Source organism: Calidris pugnax, unplaced genomic scaffold (assembly GCF_001431845.1).
Source record: "Calidris pugnax isolate Ruff unplaced genomic scaffold, ASM143184v1 scaffold24, whole genome shotgun sequence".
NCBI lineage: Eukaryota > Metazoa > Chordata > Aves > Charadriiformes > Scolopacidae > Calidris > Calidris pugnax.
In genome coordinates this window covers 7,329,788-7,345,338 of record NW_015090922.1, presented here as the reverse complement: position 1 = coordinate 7,345,338, position 15,551 = coordinate 7,329,788, and positions in this window count along the sequence as shown.

Genomic DNA, 15,551 nt, shown 5'->3' with positions numbered 1-15,551 from the left:
CCCCACGGCCCCGGCAGCGCCTGCCCAGCCGGCCCGTGGAGGGGACAGAAGCGGGGGCTGGACCTGAGGCGGCCCCCCGGGGGGCTCTGCTCCCGGCCCGGAGCCCGGCGGTGCGAGGCCGGGAGGGCCCGGGAGCAGCACAGCGCGGTGAGGCGCTTCGGCGACCTGCTGGTTTAACCCCCCTTCGCAGCTCTTTTTAAGTTAAAGTTGGGTAAAAGGGTGAAGGCACAGGTCCCCTCAGCACCACCAGAGAGATGCTCTTGCCCAACAACTCGCTTTGTCCCTATAGCCCCAAGTCCCTTTCACAGGCTTGTTATGTATCCGCTCTTTAATTCTCTCTTTTATCCCTCTCCTGCAGCTGCAAACACCGCCGGCTCTCCAGAGCAGAGATCTGCCATCGTGCTACAGCCACACTTGGCCAGAGCCCCGCTCCCCCTCAGGGCAGGCCAAGAGGCAGCAGAGGGGGGAGCCCCCATAGCCCCCCACCCCAGACACCCTGCACCCCACCAAACCTCTCCAGGGTGAGGAATTTCTGCCTTCCGTGTAACTGCATCATCCCTTGTGGCAATGCAGGACTGTTGCCTCTCCTCCGCTTACTGTGCCCGGCAGACACAAGCCTGCTCCTCTCCTCTCTGCAACCCCCATGCAGGCCTTAGAGGAGCAATGTCAGCCCACCTTTTTAAAATTGTCATACTCTAGACTGAAAAACGTATCACTTTTCACATACCAGCCCTGCCGTGCATAAAGCTAGTCCACTGTTTCCTAGACAATGAGTCTTTGGAGATGACTGTAGCATCAACGAAATTAAATCCCAACCTCCATTCCAGGAAGAAAACAAAGTTGTTATTGCGGGTAAATTTCATTTGAGAATTTAAAAATGCAAACAACCAAATAATGCCATCGTGTTCTATTTCAGCAAAACAAAACACAACAAAACTGTTGACCTTCTTGACAAAAAGGACACAGCTTGCATAAATGTTTCCAAGTGAGAGTGTTTTTCTGTCTATGTTATTTTTATTACTAGGTTAAATCTGACAGTTGCACACAGTAATCATTATGGAGTCAGCTGGAGCTGCTCTGAAGTGTTACCAGCTTCGGTAAGACTTGGGGTTTGTTTTCGTTTGTTTTTTTTCCTTTTATATCCCATGAGAACAACCCTGGGCGTACACTTGAATTTGTCCTCAGCAAAACTTTGCTCCAAAATCCTTAGGTAGAAAAAGGACAAATTTTAGGCCATAATTAAACTTACATTTTAATTCTTACATCACAACAGCAAAATGGAGCCCTGTTTTTATATTATCCCAAGATGAAAAAGCATGAATTGTAACTTATTTTTATAAGATTTGGTACCTCAATTTTACTCACACTGTACAACTTGGAATAATATTCTCAAATCTGATGCATCAAAATGAGGAACTGCAGAAGTTGTTAGACAACTAATGAATTTGGCAATTTATATTGCAGAAAGAAATTGCACATGGGGAAGCAGGCGTACAAAGCATTCTTTGTCAGAGTGACTGCCTTAAAGCTTAGGAAACTGTGGTTTAGCATTTTGCTGAATGAGCTAGTAGCAAAGACCCACCCCTGTTCCTCATTTCCTGGCCTTCACATGGACAACCCAAGTCCTAGGAAGCACACACAACATAATACCCCATATGGATCTTCAGAAGGCTGGTGTCTGCCATCCCATGCAAGCCTCTGAAGAATCCTTTCTAGTATGAAGTAACATGTATGTGCCATTATTGCAAACAAAAAGAGAGAAACAACTAAGCAGTAGAAATCTTTTTTTTCATCTGGTCAATCACTGTTAACAAGGAGGCTCAGCAGTTTCACAACTGGTTTTTGGATTATTTTTTTTTTAATTCTGATTTTTGGAAGCAATTCCTTAATCTCTAAGCTTCATGAGCTTTCATTTACTGTTATAAACGCAAAAAAAAGGAAAAGATTAATATAAGCAACTCTCAATTTGTGGCCTTTTCAACAATTTCTCTAAAATTTCTCTAAATGTATACTTTTGACTGAATAGCCCCCTGCCTCTATGTCTTTTCAGGCTCATGGACATACTAACAGGGATGTCACTACTGATATTGTAAAAATACACTTTAATATGCTTATTAACTGATACAGATACAGATACAGATGCTAACATTGATAACATGAGGTGATTAACTCATGTCAAGGATTGCTAGAGCAGGTAATTAAATATTGGAGTTGTTTCCCATTCACCTCCAAAAAAAACCTACAGACCAAAGACACAGAAAAAGAAGGTTAGGCTTATTCTTGCCTATGAGAAGGAAAAACGTTATTACTGAGGTAGGGATGCTATACTCTAATAAGCAAGCACACCTGTTACATTCAGTTACTGTAAAATTATCCCTAAACAGCATATAGGTTACTGCAAGGGAGCTGCACAGTCTGGAAGATTCTGAATTCACACAGACTGGATTTGATCACTCTGTCTGGCTGCAAGATTCAAGTCAGGTTTTAGTCATAAACTCCTGGAGAGACTTACGAAGAAGGTAACGTTTTTTGTCTGTGGGTACACTTCAAGAAGTGATTAGCTGCTGTCATTCTCATACGCCACCGTTCAGCAGCACGGATTTGCATTCAGAGTTAGCATTAGAGCTGCCTGCGAGCGTAGCTGCGAGGAAGGAAGGCACTGCAGATGTTCAAGGAGTCCGCAAGTCACAGAGGCAGGGATAACCATAATGAAATCCAGGTTCAAAGCTGTAAACACTGAACCAACTAAAAGACTTGTTTCTAGAGTTCAGAAACAGCAAGTTTTGGAATGCTTTTGAACCTCCACCTGGGGCAAAGATTGGGGAAATAAAAAAGCTGCTCGTTTGTCCCGACCAGATTCAAGGAGGTTTCCCTGCTTGCTTTCCTTTAGCAAACTCAAGTCAGAGATGCCATATGGTCAGAGAAAAAAGGGTTAGGAGGATGAACTCGTGCTGACGACACTAAAACCAAAATTGCCTTTAAAAGAAAATCATAAAGGCCTGTTGTACAGACAGCAAAGACAATAAAACAGCCTGAAAAATCTCAGAAATGCTACAGAGCGGAAATCTACTGTTTCTAACCTCTCTGAGCAACCTGCTACTTAGGAGACTGTATAAGATTTTATTTTAAAAAATTAGCATGACAAAAGATGAAAATAGACAAAACTGCCATTGGGAACTACAAAGATGGGAGCGTGTGCAGAGAACAGACTGCTGGAAGATACAAAACATAAAATAGGGCATATACTCAAGGGAGCATAAATCCAGAAAGCATCTCAGGTGAATTAAGTAGTTAGCATTGGATTTGGAAAAACAGCAGTTTAAGGAAGCACCAAGAAGAACTTAACTATCTTTTCTATAGGCTGCAATAGAGAAAGAAGGTAAAAGAACTGTAAAGGGAAAAAGATTAGATAAGAGACAAGAAGCTATAGGCCCTTTAAAAAAAAACCAAACAAACAAACCCAAAACACAAACCAAAAGATTTAATTAAATTTTAACCTTCAATTCTGAACTGCTTTACAGAATGTTAAATACCCTGGTGTGGAGGATTTTTGCATTGCTGTCTTCAGAACATTAAACATTTCATTAATTTTCATAATAACAGTTAAACCTTCCCAAACGTTCTGTAACATTAGCTTCCATTACATCCTCTGTGTAAGAGGTAAAAATCACCTCCATTCTGCAATTAAATTACTAAATTTAAAGGAGAGCATCAGTCCCTCCATCTCTACCAGCTGTACCCTCAGGAGGAACGGATGAAACGTGCTTGTTAAAGTCCCTTGATCTTCAGTGGCAAGCCCTTCTTACGCCCTTTCTCTTACTCATCCAACAGTAGACCATGCTTTTTAAAAGCTCTACTTCCAGTAATTTTCTTAGATACATGAGTTCCTTTTGACGACTCACATCCATTTATCACACACAAAATACAAAAGCCAAGCCATTTTCCTTTTCTGATTTTTTTTTTTTCCCAGGAAACGACGTTGTTAGACTACTTGACCTTTTGGTCAAAGATGTTTTTATTTGCATCTTAATTCTTTTAAGGACACTTCAGGGTAACGTGAAGGAGCCATTAAAATGGAAGTAAATTGTGCTATTGACTTTTAACACTTGTTACATTCCTGTATTTATGTAAAAAGGCTTTAAGTGATCTGACACATGGCTCAGTCCCCTACCAGGCTCTCTCCCCTTCCCTTGCCTCACCCTCTTCCCCCCATGCCCCCCAGATCCCACATCCAGTACCTCTCACCAACATCAGGCAGCTGCGGACGAGTCAGCCTTGCCAGTTCCTATGGTTCTGGCATACAGAGTTGTCAGGTTTGCTCATTTTCACTACTAATATTTTAAGCTCTTGGATGAGAGTAAGTTTTTTTGCATTCAAAAATTAAAGGCCTCAGAGCAAGTATGTCACAAGTGTGACCAAAAATTTCAGGCTCATGATAAATGCACACTTCCCCTTTCCCCCCTGCCACTAGCTTGTGTTGACATCAGCCCTCAGACAGTGCTAGTTCTAACAAGACTACAAGATACCAAGTTAAGGCTTTATGAGTTGTTTTAAAGCCATTTTTTTCCTGGGAGAAGGTGGCAAACGAGAGTCCCTGTTTTTAAACAATCTATATAAACACACAACAAAGAAACCAAAAAGTTACTGCTGGGGTCAGAGAGATTAAACAAACAGAAGGTATTTCTTCTGAGTAAATAAAAACAGGATTGAAGTAGTAGTGTCGTGTTGTTCGACCCCAACTCTGCTTTGTTTGGGTTTTTTTAAAATCAGAAATCATTAAATATTACACAAGTTGGATTGTTACTTAGTTCTTTTAGTTAATATTTAATTCAAAAAATTTTATAAGCCTAAATGAGACCAAGTAAACATTTTATAACCAGGTATTATTGCATTTGTAATTTTGGTCTAGGGAATTGTATATAGTTAGGCACGGACAGAAGAGCAAACTCTGGCTCCAGTGGGGAAACATCCCCTCATGTTCTGCTCCAGTGCCGTGCTTCAAATTCTATCCAAGATAAAGTAAAAATTAGAATTCAACACACAGCTTCTGGGAAGAGAAAGCCAAGCCATGGCCAAGGAGGCCATACAACACAGAAGGCTGTCTATAGCTATGCTAAATCAGGACAAGAACACGTTATCAAGTGTGCTACTGGGGAAGAGAGACCACTCATATCTAATGCTGGGTCTGGTGAGGGTCCCATCACTCCGTCTAGTAAGTCCTGCAGCAAAATGGATCTATATACAGGGAGAACTCTCAAGAGCACACTTACTGCACTCTCCCTGCTCTGTACTTCAGACTGAGCTCATCTGTTGGGTTACTGCTGCTCAGTTTCATTGGGCAACGTAGTTGGGCACTTTATGGGAATGTATTTCTGGTCCCATTTGATAGCCAGTTCTGAACTATCATGTGTTTTCCAGTGGTTTCATGAGGCCAAGGCAGTGTCAAGACAGATTTGCTGGGTATGGACACGTATAAATACCTTTTTCAGGTTGACATTATATTTAAAAATTTAGAAGTACTCTGTTATTTATGATTTGTCAAAGGTTTGTTTTTAACTATTTTTGGACACATTTATTTCCTTTGCACCACGAAAGTGGTGTGATAAGCAGCATCTGTACTGCTTCTAGCACAAAGACTCTAAAGAGATTCTAATTGTAAGTTACAGGGGGGGACCAAACCATATGATGCTTCAGTCAAGGCTATCCTGATCACCCAAAAAGAATTTGGGTAGATTCATGTCTGAATGTACTTACTCTTTCTACAGCATAACAAGACCAAATCAAACAAGTGTGGAGCTGGATGAGAACAGCACACTCATCTTGCTCATGACCTTCACCTTTCGTAAGAAAGATGAAAAAACAGAAGAGATATTTCAATCTCCTTAGACATGCAGAAGTTAACTTGAAGTTCCCTTTTCTGGCTACAATTTTCATAAGGGTGTAAGATAAAGAAGAACTTAGCATTAACTATAGAGGGTCAATGCCTTGAGTTTCAGATTTGTTTGTTTCAACAAAATACACATTTTGATATGACTCTCAACATCGCAATAACCTAATATATACATCTCCCAAAAGCACAAAACCTGTTGTTCCTGCTATTACAATGCTATTTCATACCGTACTGAAATTTCCCACACCAATGCCTGTAACTGTGAGCTGAATAATTCAGATGTTTTGAGGTGTTTAATTTCTCATTGAAACTAAACCAAAGACTTCAGCAGAGAGCACTTATTAAAGATGGATAACAGATACACCGCGACACGACCAGATGGTCAGCGAGCAGCACTTCCATTTGTTACTGCGTGTAGTGTGCTTCTGCCATACTCTGTGTGTATGTCAATCAACGGGTGGCTTAAGTAGAGCACGACAAAGCTGGGCTCTCATCTCAGTTACACGGGTGTTTTTCACCCATTGACACTATGGTCACCGAGGTAAGTTTGAGCTGAGGGTTTGCTTTTGGTTTGTCTTGGGGTTGTTTTGGTTTTTTTGAAAGAAGTGAGCTCTAGAGTTACTCAAACCACTTACTGAATCTTTAACCTCTGTGTTAGCTTGGTTGTGAAATCTTTTATCTGTGACAGATTGATTTAGTTAAATCATATCTACAGAATCATATTACTTCAGGCAATGATGATATACTGATTATATATAAGCTTGCACTTTGCAACATTTTTATAAGCCCATAAAGCACATGGAAGCACAGTACAAACACAAAGATGAAGACAACCTGCCTTTGGGCTGTTTGGGCTCCTAACATCTTCTAGCTATCACAGTGTTTTGTGATTAGGCATTTTAAAAAAAATAATGTAGTAAAAATGACTGCGCTGAATTAATCTCCAATGTTTTTCTCCATTGCCAAATTAAGCACTACACTGCATGGTCCTGATCATAAAGATCCCATGCTGTGAGGTTAGTCATCAGATGCAGCTCCTGTTCTCTTCGAACCCATTCAAGTTCATTTCAAGTCAACATTTACTAGCCTGACTGACTTGGGTTTTGGTAAACTCTTATCAACATCCAGTCAGTGTTTGTAGATCAAAACACAAATGCAAGAGAACTAAATAAATACTTATCGTTTTTAGTAAGATGATTCTCACACTTAAATACCTAGTGAATAGCTTGTTATAAAATTAAAGAGGCATTCAGACCACTTTATGCTTCTTACATTTGTTGAATTCTATGTCATTACCAGCTAGAATTAATATTGATGTTTCAGAAAAGTGGAGGTTTTTTCTAGTTGAAAAAGAAAATAAAAAGTCCAATGTAACAACAGCAGCCTTTGTGGGGGAGTCTATTTGTCCATGTGCTGAATTCCAGTAACTTCAAAGAGCACTGTGCAAAGTGCAAAGATCCATCCCATTTGAACTGACTGAAGAACTGGGGACAAACTAATCAGATCTGATCCAAGGTCCACTGAGCATTTCTAGGAAGTAGATATTGTAAAATAAATACTATCACTGAAATTTAATCAGGACTGAGGTCTAGTAAAAAAAACCAAACCAACCACACTTAATCTTCCCCGATTTAGCACCATGTAACACAGCATACAAACCCCTTGTCTTACAATGCCATATGCAGCTTGGCAACTCTTTTGCAACTCTCTTCCCCAAGAATACGCAGAGCTTGGTTACCGAAAGAAGATAATGCTGAGTATGTCCATGCTGCTAGCTAATTATGCAGGTTTTGCACAACAAGCTGAAGCTGACTGAATAAACAGCGCAACACCGGGAAATCCAAAAGGAGAAGTCACATCATAATTTGCATTTAAGCTGCATTCACCCACATCCTCTGCAGTCTCACTACCTGCTTGTTTCACAGCTGAAAGCCACTATTGCCGTCTCTGGGCTGAATGTAGAAGAATACTGTTGTCTGTTGTTAACAGCAATTAATCATCTCCTTGGGAAAAGTTCAGTTAAAACTACTGTTGGCATTGGTTAATCAGTAATCATTAATTAAGTTAGATAAGGCTATTAGTTAAGCACTAAGAGGTATCCTGCTTTTTCTGTTGTTTTTTTTTTTCCCTCTTTCCAGACTTAAAGATGTAGGAGGAGGTTGAATTCCACAAAACCATTCTGCATCTTAGTTGTAGTTTCACATTAAGTTTATCATCCTAAACCAGGGACAGTTCCAATGTGCAGAGGGAGAGGAAGGGAGGAGGCTGCATATAACTGCCATGTCATATGACTTCCATCAACAAGAAGGCCCCTTCCCATCCTCCACACAGCAAATCCAAGCCAGGCCACTTTATCCTGACTTATATTAGCCAGAAGCAAAGACTTAAGCAACCGTCACCATCAGTCAAAGAGGACTTTTAGTCTAGAGAGATGAAAGTAATGCTTTTTTATATACTTATTATTACAGACACCCAAGACCAGTTTCCCTGTGTCACAGCACAAACATGTTTGTAAGGGACGAACGCTCCGTATTTTCAAGCCACAGGGTCAAGTGCTGCCCAGAAGGTCCCCAGGTTGGCATGTGCCGGAAATTCTGAAAATTGTTCTTCCTAAAATACCACAATTGTTTATCATTAGTGCTATTGATGCATTTCAACTTAATAAAATGTTATAAAAGCCATTACACCATTGTTAACTGTGGCTAAGAAAAGCAATCCTAATGGCGTGGATGTTTCCAGCCAGACCACAAGGGATTACACAGCTTGATTTGCTCAGCCTAAATCTCATAACAGAAAGGGAGAGGGAAACAAAAGTAAGGTTCCAAAACAATCAAGACATAACTGCTACTTTTGCTTAGATTTATCAATCTACTATGCCTTTAGGAAAAAAATTATTCAATACCATCAAACCAAAACAGAAACTCCCTTTACTACACAGAAGTGGTTCAAGGGGAAAAGAAATAACCCTTTTAAAACACCTACTAAACCATTATCCCATTTTCCCCATGTATGGATACTCTGCCCTCAACAGCCCCAGTTTCACTGAGCACCTTTGGACACACGTACACCTTTGTCAATCCCACCCAGCCCAGGCTGTGGTTGATCCAATCCACCAATGTTTTATGCTTCCTGCCTCGTACTGTCTCAAATACAACAGTTTCACCAGTGTCCCAGCTTTTGCCTTTTAGCATTCTGTAGCCCCAAGGGCTCGAATGGAAGCTGAGGCCAAAAGGGCCCAGAGCAGGAGGTGACAGAAGAGCACAACCTGGTCTGACAGCATATTTGAGCAGGACATAGTACCTGCAGCGTACTTACCCCAGGGCACTCACCACATTGTTCAGATGGGGATGCATCCCCAGCTTCGAGGAGTGAAAAATGGTAGTTAAATGAAGTTGTGAGATTGGTCAATGAAGTCTGGTTATTGGGATAACTCGGGTCTTTCTGCTCGCTTCCACTAATAATTGTCAAGACTGCCAGACAGCAGCAAAAGCCACCATAATTAGACTTTTTTGGGGGGGTAGGGAAAAGAACAAACAGACAAATGGGATGAGGTTCTGAAAAAATATCAAACAAGATGGGCCTTGTGTTAATGCTGAGTGGTAAAATGATACACCACAGCAGATTCAGTATCATAGAACCATAACTGCTTATCACACTGAGCTGTGAGAACTTTGTGCTGACTAAATTGAGGTCAAGACTTAATTGCATGTCTTTTAGATAACATTTCTAAATGGCAGCATCTGTCTAAAGAGAAGTCATTAATTCAAACCTTTTAGGCCAAAAAAATTACAGAGAACCAGAAAGTTCCAGTCAGAGCAAGAATATGAAAAAAACTAAGTAAAAAGTTATCTTGTCATAAAATGTCTTGATTGGCAAACTTTAAGTAAGGATCAAACCAGTCATATGCTGGAGAAATAGCAAGATAGAGCAGAGGGTAGGCTTGGGCATTGAACCTACTATTCAATGTTCTTTTCTCTGTACTTGTGTATTCCCAGGGGATTCTTCCCTCCCTAAACCAGCTGAGCATCCTCTTTGTTAATACTCAGTGATGACTGGAGTTAGACCCTTATTAAAGCAAGCTTTAATAACATAAATGAATATATAAAAAAATAAATATTAAAAAAATAAAATCCAGCAGTTGAAAAAATTGCATTGGATTTGTTACAGCTTGTTAGTAAGGATTCTCAAGCTTGAGTGGTGAAGAAACAGGACATGGGATGGGGTGGTACTTTAATTCCAGACTATCTCGGTGCCTGAGATCACCAGTTTGGTGATCTCAGCCTAGCAGGGAGCAACTCTAGCTAGAGCAGCATCTTGGACATGGGAATCTGCAGGAGGATCTACCATGCCCAGCTATAAACTGTTTCTTTTCCTGAAGGCAGGGAGTGGAAGCAGAAGCTTGACACCTTCTAGTCCCACATCAGCTATTGCTGTCTCAAACTGGGGTGGAGGCTGGTAATTTGGGGTATTGCAAACTGTATTGCACATTCCACTCCCTACGACACACACTCTTATTGTGGTAACTTCTGTCTCCAAGTGGAGGTAGTATAGGAGTTGTTACATACCTTAGATATTGATCACCTCTCCCCTAAGGATGGGGTACATGCAAACTGGGGTGGAGGCTGGTAATTTGGGGTATTGCAAACTGTATTGCACATTCCACTCCCTACGACACACACTCTTATTGTGGTAACTTCTGTCTCCAAGTGGAGGTAGTATAGGAGTTGTTACATACCTTAGATATTGATCACCTCTGCCCTAAGGATGGGGTACATGTTAAAAAAAAAACAAAACCAAACCCAAACAAAAACCAAACAAACCCAAAACAACAGCAGTCATTAGATGAGGCCACAAAAACATTCCCTGGGCTTCACTCTGACAGATGGCAGAGGCAGGAGCTAGGACTACATGCAAGCATAAGGTAGACGTGTCCCAGTCTATAGCAGAAAGGCTCACATTCCAAGTGAGGAAACACACTTACATCTCTGCTATTCAATATACTGCCAACCACCTTAGCACATGCTCCTGCCCATTAAATTTTCCTAGTGAAGTGTGAACACGGAAGAAAGCAGCCCTAGCACAATGTAAAGCAGCAAGGGTGATCCCACCACATACATACACATAATTTCCTAGCTCCCTCTGCTCTTCCTTCTCCAACATAAATTCCTAACTATCCCAACTTTTGCAAAGATAACTTAAGGAGATGACACAAAGAATCTCCAGGTATATTTGGAAGGACTGGGTATAAACAGTTGTACAGGATGACCTGTTAGAAGCTGTGAGCTATGTCTTGAGGATATGGATGAAAATGTGCAAGGTAGCAGCTGGATAAAAACACAACTGAGTAGAAATCCCTTTGTGAATTTGAAGAATGAAGTCAATAGATTGTAGGGAAAAGAGTTAATCAAGTGTTTACATAAGATTGCTCAAATACACTACATAATACACTCTGGAGAAGCCTAAACCACTGCAGGAAGTCAGGAAGATTTGCAAATCCTTACTTTAACCAACATACCCAGCAGCAGTCATTCTTCACCAGTATTTACCAGAGACCTTAAAAACACCACCATGACTTTATGATCAAAATAAAAAGATAAAAACATCCATTTGCAGCTTGAGTCTTGCAATCCTATAGTCCAGAGATCAGCACTGTCTCTGGTCACTATCTTTAAAAACAGATGACAAATTTCCTTACAAAATACAAATGGCTTAATATTCTGTTCTGATAGGAAAGTGTTGAGTGCCACAGAAAACCCTATATATTTGCTATTTCAGTTGAAAGCCGGTATTTTTCAACTATTACCACTGCTTTTCAGTAAGGCTCTACTTAATTAACCATTTCTTTCTAGGTCTCTGCGCCCTTTTCACAGAACTCTTCATCCTGTGAGCTGTGCTGCTGGGATCCTACCAAGCCTGTAAGAGCTGATCTGGTTCACGCTGAATTTCAGTTGAACTGCTATAAAAATCCTGCAGGGTTTCTACAAAGGTCATCACAATGTACACAAACGTACATTCATTTGTGTATCTTGCATAATGAAAGGATAGAATATGAATTCCTGATTAAAACCAGTTCATGTGAACCTAGGTATTATATCTACACCAAAGATTACTTTTATATAATCTGATCGTACTAGTCAGTGACTTCATTATGCTGGGAAACACAAGCTGGAATACTCAGATTTTTCAGTCCAGTCTACAGTTTCACTTGTAGAGAGCCATTTGCATGCATTCAGTTCCAGACAAAGTCCACTACTAAGCACATCTGTTGTCTGCAAACAAAGTTCACCAGAGCCACCCACACAAATGCAAAAAATCGAATTCTGAATTTGTGATACAACGCTATTGGATTGGCCATTTACAAACAAAACAAAAACAGACAAACAAGCACAGGAGCATATAAATTCCAGCTATTGCTACAAGCTAGATTAAAAAGAATGCTTGTGAACAAGATTCTTAGCAATTCAGAAGTAATAAATCTGTTACATGCACATGGCCATTAAGTACACTTAGATTAGTCTTTAATCAGTAGTTTCATTACTTAACATATGCTACTTGAGTGTACTTATTAAATGCAATGTTAGTATCTCTCCCCTCCCCCAGAAACTCAAATATCTCTAGATCCTTTTCAAATTATTTTAGAATTCACCTCTAATCTTTGCTATTACAGAATTATGAATTTGTCCAGTTTCTCTTGTCTTCCACCCCACTTCAGAGTAGCAGTTGCTTATACATGCACAAATACTTTAAAAGCTCAAATTCTTAAAGGAAAGGTACAAAGATTTTATGCACCTCTAACATACTTTAGTAAGTGGAATGCCCACTCAACTATAGCTCCTTCTACTCCTAGATAGTCAAAATAATTAAAGAAACAATTTAAGTAATGACATCCTTAATCACAAGTAGCATTCCTTGCAATGCCTGGATTCTTTGCCATTGCCTGGATAACACAGGTAAATATTTCACTGTATCAGGCTGTATGTCCTGCCAGGCTTGTAATTGAAGTGGCCTGGAAGTTTTAATATTTTAGAGTGGCACAAATGAGTCATGGTCTTGACTGCCTCTGCTGAGCATGAATTATGTACCTTGTTTTAACAGAAGTCCAATACAGAACTATAGCAGAGATCCTGTGCCCTGTGTCAACCCTACTACAGCATTAACAGGATTTATCCTACATGGAAGGAAACTTTTGTCTACATTCTGTTTAGAAATCCAATTCCTGTGAATGGCTTGTGAATCATCTCGACTGTCAAGTAACCAAATCACTGGCGAACAAATGATGTCTCAGGCAGCACAGCTGTAGATTGCTACTCTCTTGCTGGAAAAGGCCCTTTCCATCTGTCTCCTCCTCTAGTTTCAGCCGCCAATTTTTCATTACCAACACCACAACTAGTACTAAGAACTGGCACAAATGAATCAGTGCTCAAACAGCTAAACTGCTATGACTAGCCCAGGCTCCACAGCTTCTTCAGAAAACTGGTCAGAGTTTTTTGTATTCCCTGTGATATCAATATTTCAAAACTCTGGTTTCCTGAATATGTAACTTTATTAGTTGTAATCATTTCTACGAGCACAATCAGAGGATGTTGAGTTTCTCTTCCAAAAGGTGGATGAGGAAATAAACCAGATGATAATTACAGTGACACATTTTAAAATTGCTAACTTGCAATTAACTTTTGCCAACTTAGAAGCCTCATTCCCACAAATGCTCCCCACCTGCTGCCCCCACTTCCGTTTCTACAGGTTTGAGTGGAACACACCTGACTTGTAAAACCTCTATTAATTTCCTATTCTGCTGTTCCTTTACTCCTTGAATGGCTAAGTAAGTCAGGCACAGCTCAGCAAGACCGGGCATTTGAAGGCCAAATCAAAGCAAATTGAGTTTTCTAACAATATTGTCAGATGGACAGATTTTACTGAACATTTGGTTCTTGGCATTTTTTTAAATTTTTTTTTTTTAAAAGCCGCACATCCTGGAGTCAAGTACTAAAAATAAAAATGAGGAATGAGATTATGCAAAACATGATTTATAGCTATCATGATTGGGGAGAAGCAGCTGAAAGTAAAAGCTCAAGAGATTAAAAGTGGCATTTTTAAAATTTATTCCGATTGCACAGCAGAGTATTTGAGGTGGCCAATGCCAACTTCTCCCTGGGCTGCCTTGGAGCTGCTGGAAGCAGTCAAAGATTTACAGCAGGAAGAGGCTGTCAAGGTACCAGCAGCTTTTCATATCAAAGAACACTCTCATCTCTGCCAGAAGTGGCCAGACATAGGTGAGAACTCATGAATCAGAAAAACTACATTACGTCACAGGCAAACAGTGGCTGACCTGACAGCAGATTATTAGTCCTTAAATGCTGCCATTAGCCGTGAGGATAAGGGCAGTGCCCAGAAAACACAAAGCCCAAGAGAAGCAGAAAGACATATTTCAGGTGATGAGGCGGGCATCGCAGAGGGCTCTCCCATCTGTCTCCTCACAGTAAGAGCTCACTGTGTTTATACTACAGAATGGGCCTCACTGAAAACAAATTTTAAGTTACCATATCCCTTTTGGTAAGCTATTTTCTGGTGAGGTAGTGTTTACGTATATACATATTTGGTGAATCACCAACATTCCCATCTGCCACTTAGCACACTCATATCATTAAAGGACAGACTTGGACATGAGTACCTGCTCTGCACCACTGTTCTTTGTTGAGGGGAAAAAAAAAAAACCCAACCAAACAAAACGCAAGAGGGAGGAAGAGACTGATTCATCAGCACGGCATTTAAGAATCGTTTTTCTCTAAAGCATTATTGCCATGCAAGTTCTGCTCTGGTCTTGCCAAGCTCTACTACTGTTGGTATTGCAACACCCTTAATAATCATGGGTTGGGACCTCCTTTTTCCTATACAAAAAGAAAAAATATCTCTTCACAAAACAACAGCAGTGTTTTGTACTTCTATAGCATCAATGAATTTCTAGAACTCTGAACAGCAAAATATAAGGAATTAAGGATTGGGGGGTTTTTTTGTTTGGTTGGGTTTTTTTGGTTTTGGGTTTTTTTTTTTTTTTTTTTAATGGGAAAACCATTAAAACCTATCCTTATGTTTCACCTGTATCGCCCCACTTGCCCCAAAAGTGAAAATCAGAGTATGCTTTTGTTCTTAACTTAGTGTACACATGCCAACAGAAATACAAATCCCTCTAGGGAATCCATCGTGTGGGCTGCACTACCCAGATGCACTTAGAATTAATCCTCCTGGAAATCCTACCCAACTCAGACTTTGTCCACATTAACACGCAAACCCTTGCAACAGGCAAAACAAGGAGAGGTTCTGCATCTCTCCCACAGGACACAGAAGACTGTCAGGTAAATCTGTGCCTCTGCAAGGACGAAAATGCCCATCAGTTCTGTACTGATGACATACAGAGACACACAAAGGAAATAAGCTCTCATAGTTTGTACATTGCAGACAGGATCAATTCATGCTGCTTAGGAAAAAACGTGCCAGAGCAATGGCTTCACTAAATGAGTTACTACAATTAGCATAATTAATTACAATAGCTTCTTGAAATGAGGGAAACAGACCTTCTGAAGAGGTCAGAGAACATTTTTTTGTGAATTATTACAGCTTCTGGAATTTCCTATCTGAGCTGGGTGACTAGCTCCGAGAGGTCTCC